Source organism: Ornithodoros turicata, chromosome 7, assembly GCF_037126465.1.
Source record: "Ornithodoros turicata isolate Travis chromosome 7, ASM3712646v1, whole genome shotgun sequence".
Lineage (NCBI taxonomy): Eukaryota > Metazoa > Arthropoda > Arachnida > Ixodida > Argasidae > Ornithodoros > Ornithodoros turicata.
In genome coordinates this window covers 152,082-160,072 of record NC_088207.1, presented here as the reverse complement: position 1 = coordinate 160,072, position 7,991 = coordinate 152,082, and positions in this window count along the sequence as shown.

Genomic DNA, 7,991 nt, shown 5'->3' with positions numbered 1-7,991 from the left:
CATGCGTATAAGTAGTGGAATACACACGCTGGCTTTGTAGGACATTGTCAGAAACCATGCCGCTTAGTTGGTGAACAATCAGTGGACAAGTATTACATTCATTTGTCCTTGAACATACCTTTCAATAATGAATTCCAGTGGAGCTCGCATGCATCACGGGTCTTTCCATGTTCAGGACAAAGTATACAGACAACATAAGCATCGCAGCATCAAGGAACATCCGAACAGCTTCAAAGGGCATCGCTCGTTTCACGTCAAGAAAAAAGTGCTCTGACTGAGAATGTCACCACCTGAAACGACAATGTATGAACCTGAGCTTAATGGCTGCGGCAGCACACTCCCCATGACTCAAGTAATATGAAATAGAAATGAGTGCTACTTAAAATCTGGAACCTCTATCCAAATCTCCAAAAAGAGGAAAAAGTCACGTCAATCAGACGGTAACAATCATTTAGGCAAATATAAAACTTTGCTGACTAAACACGCTGACTCGTGCTGCCGAGTTGTGTATGGCGTAATTGTTATTACATTCGGTCTTTCGTTTTTTGTCAATTAGGAAAATACACAAACTTCTGAATACACCTACACTGCAGTGGGTTGTGAGTGCAGGATATAAGAACCCGCATGATACGAACCACAGCCTGGGGAATAAGAAGTCTGTGCTTATGTTGATTTTAGCTGGCATGTTTTTGCGATACACATTCATGAGCACTGTGCTATTTAAGTAACAATGAGTACAGAGTCAGTTATTTACCTTCGGTGGCGCAAGCACTCAAGAAGTTCAAGGGCCCAAGTACCAGTGTAAGGATTCGGTCTTCCGAGCGAAGACGACGAGGAAGACGAGGACAGAAAGATTCCGATCTCAACGGAATGACGAGCAGCCGCTTGATCGGCACTGCATGGGACTTGATGATGGATTTTTGTTGTTAATTTAAGTGTGGTGGGAAAGTAAACTTGTTCTTAAACGTTTCGCCTCAGGTCTCAAGGAGTTCATTACAAGAACCTCACAATTTGGCGCAGCCGACGCAGACTTCTTGGCTCACCTTTTGGAACGTTCGAACGCATGCCACGTAGACAACATGCCTCCGAAGAAAGATGCCAGCGGTGCAACTGCAACTACAAATGTTATCAACGACGTTGACATGGAAGGAATTCTCAACGCCCTTAAGGAAGCCACTGAAGCTTTGAGTCTGGCTGTACAGACTCAGACCAACGCTTCCCGATCAACTCAAGTAAACGTGACGCCAGACTTGATCACTCATATACGACTCTTCGAAGGATCCTCAGGCGATAATGTTAGCGACTGGTTGACTGAATTCCAGCGGATCGCAACTCTCGCGCAGTGGAATGACGAAATGTCTCTGAGTATGGCTATCAGCAAACTTCGAAGTACTGCCCGACGTTGGCATGGAGCACGAGGGAAAAACCTCAAGACATGGCAACAATGGAAAACTGCATTGGTGAGTGCATTTTGTGTGGAAGAAAATCCAGCACTCCTGTATGAGAAAATGCTGAAACGTGTTCAGCGTACGTCAGAAAATGTAGCCGACTATATGTACTGCGAAGGCGAAACTTCTCGACTCGCAAAGCCATGGATTGGTCCAGCAAAAATTATCCACAGGTCGGGGAATGTCTACACTCTTGATCTTGGCTCAAGAGTCAACCCAAGGCTCCACGTACAATATTTGAGGCGCTACATTGCACGTCGGCAGGTCAACCAATAACACTTCCAATTGAAGCGTGACGGTTCGGGTCCGCAAGCGTACCCACCGTCAAGAGGGGGAGGAATTGTAAGGATTCGGTCTTCCGAGCGAAGACGACGAGGAGTCGAGAGCAGAGCGAAGACGACGAGGAAGACAAGGACAGAAAGATTCCGATCTCAACGGAATGACGAGCAGCCGCTTGATCGGCACTGCATGAGACTTGATGATGGATTTTTGTTGTTAATTTAAGTGTGGTGGGAAAGTACACTTGTTCTTAAACGTTCCGCCTCAGGTCTCAAGGAGTTCATTACAAGAACCTCACACCAGGGCCTGGCAGAAAAAAGAAAAACAAAAGACCGATACGCGTCTGTCGCTGTCACCGCCATTGGAAATTTGAAAAGGAAAACAGGTCCACGGTCAACGGCACAGCCGTGGTGTCCTCTAGTGGACCCCTCTCTGTAACCCCTCTCTGTAACGCAAAGAGCGTTGGGCGAATATGGACGTTCTACCCGTGTCTGAAGCATACGGACGAACGTGCTATAAATATACAGATGATTGCACCGTCAAAAAATTGCTTTTCACGCTGTTCTAGTGGAAACGTACGTTATGCACCGCTCGCACGAAGCGGTCGAGCGTCCGTCAGTTTTAACGGACAACTGCCGGTAATAATACATTTTTTTTAACAAGTGTTCTTGAGGCTACACCAAGACTAGAAATGGCAATTCATCGAGATGTCATTTCCTGGGACATTTTTGCGACATTTCTTGCATTACTCTTTTCGTCATATCGTGGAGGTGAAAGACTCTCCGTTAAAGAAACCACCACATCCGGAAACATGTGTATGAGACCGATGCTGTAATGTCTGACACAGCTTCACAATCTACCTGGATAATAGAATCGAATAGAAGTAGAAAAGAAAAAAAATATGGAAACGTATGTCGCACTAGTGCGACCAGCTGTTGCTGTTGCGACCGTGACGCTTGACGTGTGAAAGCAAGCACTGAATAATCTAAAAGATTATTTCCGCACGTACGTCCTTGTGGTAGTTCGTCAGTGCACACAGCGTTGTTGCTGGTGCTGCCTTTGCCAGCTCCCCAGTACCTTCTCAACACTAAAAGGTCGGTTGTCAAGTTTCGCAAGGGCGTTCTTCAGTGTTCGTCGACTACTGTCGAAGCGTCGGCAGGTGACCAGCACGTGCTCCGTGTTCTCCACAGTTCCGCAAGCTGCACAGTTCGACGATCCAACCACACCTATCTTATGAAGGAATGCTGCTGCGTACGGGCCGTTGAGCGCAGGCGACGGGTGACGGACTCTAACGGCCTTCGCATCTTGGATGGGAGGCAGTAGGTGCAGGAACGATTGGTTCATGACGTCACCTGTCCACATGGTTTTAGAGAGGCGATAATGTAAGGAGGCAAGCCAGTACTTTGCATCAGACTTGCGTGAAGTAGACTTTATGAGTAGATTTTTTTATGGTGAGCAATTCGAGCCAACCTGGTCCGCCTTCTCATTTCCATTCCATTAGATTTGCGTGAAGTAGATTTTATGAGTAGTTTTTTTTATGGCGAGCAATTCGAACAACCTGGTCCACCTTCTCAGTTCCACTGATACCGCAGTGCCCTGGGATCCACTGGATGATGATGTTGTTGCCCTCTGTTTCGGCAGAGTTGTATGCTGCGATAACACCGTAGACCACCGGCGCAAGTCGTCGAACTTGGCTGAATTTATCTTCGGAAAACAGCTTTCATGTTACATAAACCAGTTTTAAAGTTACGTACTGGAGTTAAGGAAGCCCCACCGACAGTAACACCATGATGGCGTAGGCCAGGGACACCAATGGGGGCGCGGGGCAGAAGATTGTCTCCAACCAGAAGGAAAGAAAAATAAGTGATATTGACGTCATTCCGCGCGGTGTGGGTGAAGGAAATCAACTGAGGCAAACAATTATCCATCTAGCTAAACGCAGTTCACCGAAGATCTTAATCGTGTACTTTAATCGTAGCTTAATTGAAGCGTAATTGCTTCTCCTAAGAACAACACTGATTTACCCCAGTTATGAGGCAGCGCCTCGGCCGTATTCCGTCCTTTCTGCGACATGCAATGTGCGTGCTGACCCACACTACCTACTTATGAACTGCCCCGTCCACCAGTTGGAACGCGAGATCTTGAAGCGCGGGATGCATGCAGACGTCCGTCGCCCTTTTACCCTACGCAGCGCTCAGCCTAATGGCCGGCATCGCCCCCATCTCATCATCGTCTGTGTATCTGTCTGTGCCTTTGTCTGCCTGTCTGTCTCTCTCTCTCTCTCTCTCTGTACTATTGGTTGCTGAAGAACTCCCACTTGACTGACTGCGCGGTTTCCTGGAGGGAGATATTTCGTACACATGTTCCTGACAGCTGAGAGGTTACACATATACAACCACCCTTGTGACGATTTTGTGGCGGAGTCGCACGGCCTGCTTTAACATCTTGCTTGTACACCGAGCTATTCGAGCTATATGTGACAGGGAACGCTAAATAGATTTAAGTTGCGAGTAAAATCTCAGTAAAATGTCTCAGGAGGACATCTGGTGGGAAATAATCCCTATGCTGTCAAGCAACGGTGTCACATGTGCCCGACTATCTTGTGCTGCTCGTTATGACTCCGTAGCCGACTTCGTTTGTTTTAGACTCAGTGTTGTGAGGATCCATTGTAGTTTTTGCGCCGTAGTTGACGACCGACAAGCAGTTGCTGGTGACAGCGACACAGTGTTGCCCGACGTCCTCAGTTTTAATTTTGTAAAAAAACTATAACCGCATTTAGGACGAAAATTGGAACGTTAGAGTAATGAGAGCTCAGGATATCGAACAGATAAATTTTCTTACATTAAAGCTTTGTACTGCTTTACAGTGTTTGGAAGCGATAGCTCGGAACTCAAGTAATGGTAAATAGACGCTGTCACGTACTTTCTTGGTTATTTATTTGCCTATAGGTCTACAGGGTGCTGCAAAATCCATCAGCCAAATAGAGTAGCTACAAGCAACACCGAAGACACTCAACAGGTTACGCAAAACAGTTACACTCAACAACAATTGCAAACGCTGTTCGGGACAGACACCTGAGCCCGCCAGAGTGTACCCGCATGTACTCTTGGGTTGCTCTGGATGACCTTTGCGTCAAGTGGATTCACATGGCCGAGTATGGGCCTACATATTCGGAAAGGCTTCCATCGAAAAGATATTATTGCACCAACTGATCGATAGTGGCTAAAATGACCGTTTATGGTCAAGGGGACAGCAACAAAGACAGCTTCAAACAGTATTACTATGCTATTACTATAACACATCTCGAGCACATCTTCTCCATTGTCCGCACTAGCAACCTACGAATCCACGCTGTCAGTGTCTCTAAATCAGCTATGGACTCTCGCCCTTCAGTTTGTCAAATTGACTTGGACCGTGGCCAAATCCTGTCCACCAACGCAGTGCCCTGAAAGCACTTTTATGGCTTCTAGCAACTGTAGGACAATACAGCCAGCAATGGGGTAGAGTATCGTCGCTCGCCGATGAAACTCCCCACTTGTTGTTGTCGTTTGCGAGAATACACTCAAAAGCCGATCATTAGCTAGGCTTTAACGATAATTGGCTTGACTAGAGTTGTAACCAGTCCCACGCGTTGCGAACCCGAACGATACTAACACTTTTGAGAATTCCGGCCTCTTCCGGGAAAGGGTAGGAACGCACCATGGCCACCCCTTTGGAGCAGTATCATCGGCGACAAGAACCGGAATACCGCAACGTCATTGACGACGTAACTTTTGCAACCGCTCTCCGTTCCCACAACATTGTTCAGCCGACGTAGAGCTAGGCCGAATGATATAGTCAACTAAAAAACGATTGTATATGGTAACAGTCTCGCTGTAAAATGACGTGCACGTTACGTGCACCACATGAAAACGGCTGTTTTCGAGATTGAAATATGGCAGTCGTCGGGAGATCCAGACAGCCGTAGGATACCAACCAACTCCTCTTCATTGCTTGTCACGTGCGCTTCCCATTATGCCACACTGGCAACACTTCCCAGGGTCTTGCATACTTCTTGAGGATCCAGCGGTGTTTCCGTGCACGTTCTAGGCTGCTGCCATTGGTTTTGTGATATTTCCACTTTTGTTGAACATTCCCCCCAGTCATGTTGCCTTCGTTAAATGAGGTTTTACTATACAGGGTGTTTGAACTAACGTGTCCAGAAATTATATTTAAAGGGAGCGATAATAGAACAGCAAGTGGTACTTTTCTGCTACTTGAGTAGAAACAGGTACTGCTTCACTAGTAGCACCTGCGTCTTAGTCAAGTAGCTGAAAAGTAGGGCTCGTTTCTCTTTTATCGCTCCCTGTAAATAAAATTTCTGGACACGTTAGAGCAAAGACCCTGTATATCGAAGTAACACATTCTTGAGCTTATTATGGCCTAGACAGGACGTCCCTCCAGCTCGCAAACACATACCTCCGGTTCCTGGGCTACACAGAGGAACACTCCGTGGCTGATATACCAGCTGATACCGTAGCGTATATATGAGTAGCATAGCGTATGTAGGATATAGCGTATACTGATGGCTGATGTAACCACACTTCAAGGAATCCTTTCAAACCGACGAGACATACACTAGCACTCTTACACTAAGACATTTCACCTCAGCACGGTTAACTTCTTCCCTCACGGGCTCAATGAACCAATTCTTCGAATCCTGCATTTCTTTCTCCATGATGAACAACGCAAGAACGACGCGGACGGGCAGGGGTTATTCATCCAACACGCTCTTCATTTCCTCGCACTTCTTTCTCCATAGGCTCTCGTGCTCTGCAAGCCAAGCTACCAGTCTCTCACCGAGGTATGCTAGGAAACTGACGAGTAATCCACCAATGAGTACGACGAAAGCGGGCCTCAAATCAGCCACTGTGAAGGGAGTGACCCCCTGATCATCTTGATTAGTTGTCTCGCTGTTTCTTTTATAAGAACTCTTGAAGTCGTCCAAGGACCTTGCCCTCTCGTACAGTCCTGCCTCGAATCCTTGTGTTATCAATTTCTTGAGGGCTGCCCTGTAAGGTGACCCGAAGTGTACGATAGGTCCAGAAGGCGCCTCACCGTCAATGATCTCTTGAAAGCCGAAAGTATCATTTGGGAGAACCTCTATGCACTCGTTCAAGTCCTCAACTTTTGCTACATAAACTAGAGGTCCTCCAAGAGGGACAGAATAGCACTTGCATCGTGGTGTGAAGGCAATACCCACGCCTGTGGGAAGCATCCTTCGCCAGATATGGGGTGTGCGGTAAATGCATAAACACACCCTCCTGTTACTGTTGTGTCGTAACAGCGATGCCATGTCATAAATTCCATCTTCTAGTGGGACACTTCGGAGAAGAGACGTTAGAGATCCCTTGTAGACCGTGGACAGCGTCAGCACAAAGAACAGCCACCCCACAAGGATAATTCGAATAGAAGTCAATCTCTGGTGATCAGATGCCAGCCACCCCGGAATCGCCGTCGAAAAAAGTGACGTTGTGTAGAAAGCCGACAATCTGTAAAAGGTGGGTGATCTTCCAGTGGCTGTTTTAAAGACGAGGAATGTCATGGTAGAACAAAACAGCACCGAACAAACTACGCACATCCAGACGTGTAGGAAGGGAGTTGCCTCAGGACAGAAGCCGCCGATATTTCGAACAGAGACTGTTCTTCTTCTGGGCACCGTCCTCATCATTGGCATGGTATTTAAAGGGTTAGGTGTGACGTGTTTAAAGGTTCATGCAAATTGTGGGTCAACAGCCCGGAGGGAAGAAAGGTTCCGGACGGGCTTCTACGGCCGGAGTGAATGGCTGCTTTGTTAGAGTGTGGAGGGGATTATGTGAACGTAGTGATCTAGGCTACAGACCGGTTACAGAAAAATGGAAGGTTTGCTGGTTCTGAAATTTTCCCCACGTAACCACTAACCTCCTTATCATCCGCTATGCTTGCCAATTCTTGCCTGCTGTCCCGTTTCGTCCACGTGTTCGTGAACCTTCCATTTTTCTGTAACCAGTCTGTAGCCTAGATCACTACGTTCACATAATCCCCTCCACACTCTAACAAAGCAGCCATTCACTCCGGCCGTAGAAGCCCGTACGGAACCTTTCTTCCCTCCGGGCTGTTGACCCACAATTCCCATGAACCTTTAAACACGTCACACCTAACCCTTTAAATACCATGCCAATGATGAGGACGGTGCCCAAAAGAAGAACAGTCTCTGTTCGAAATATCGGCGGCTTCTGTTCTGAG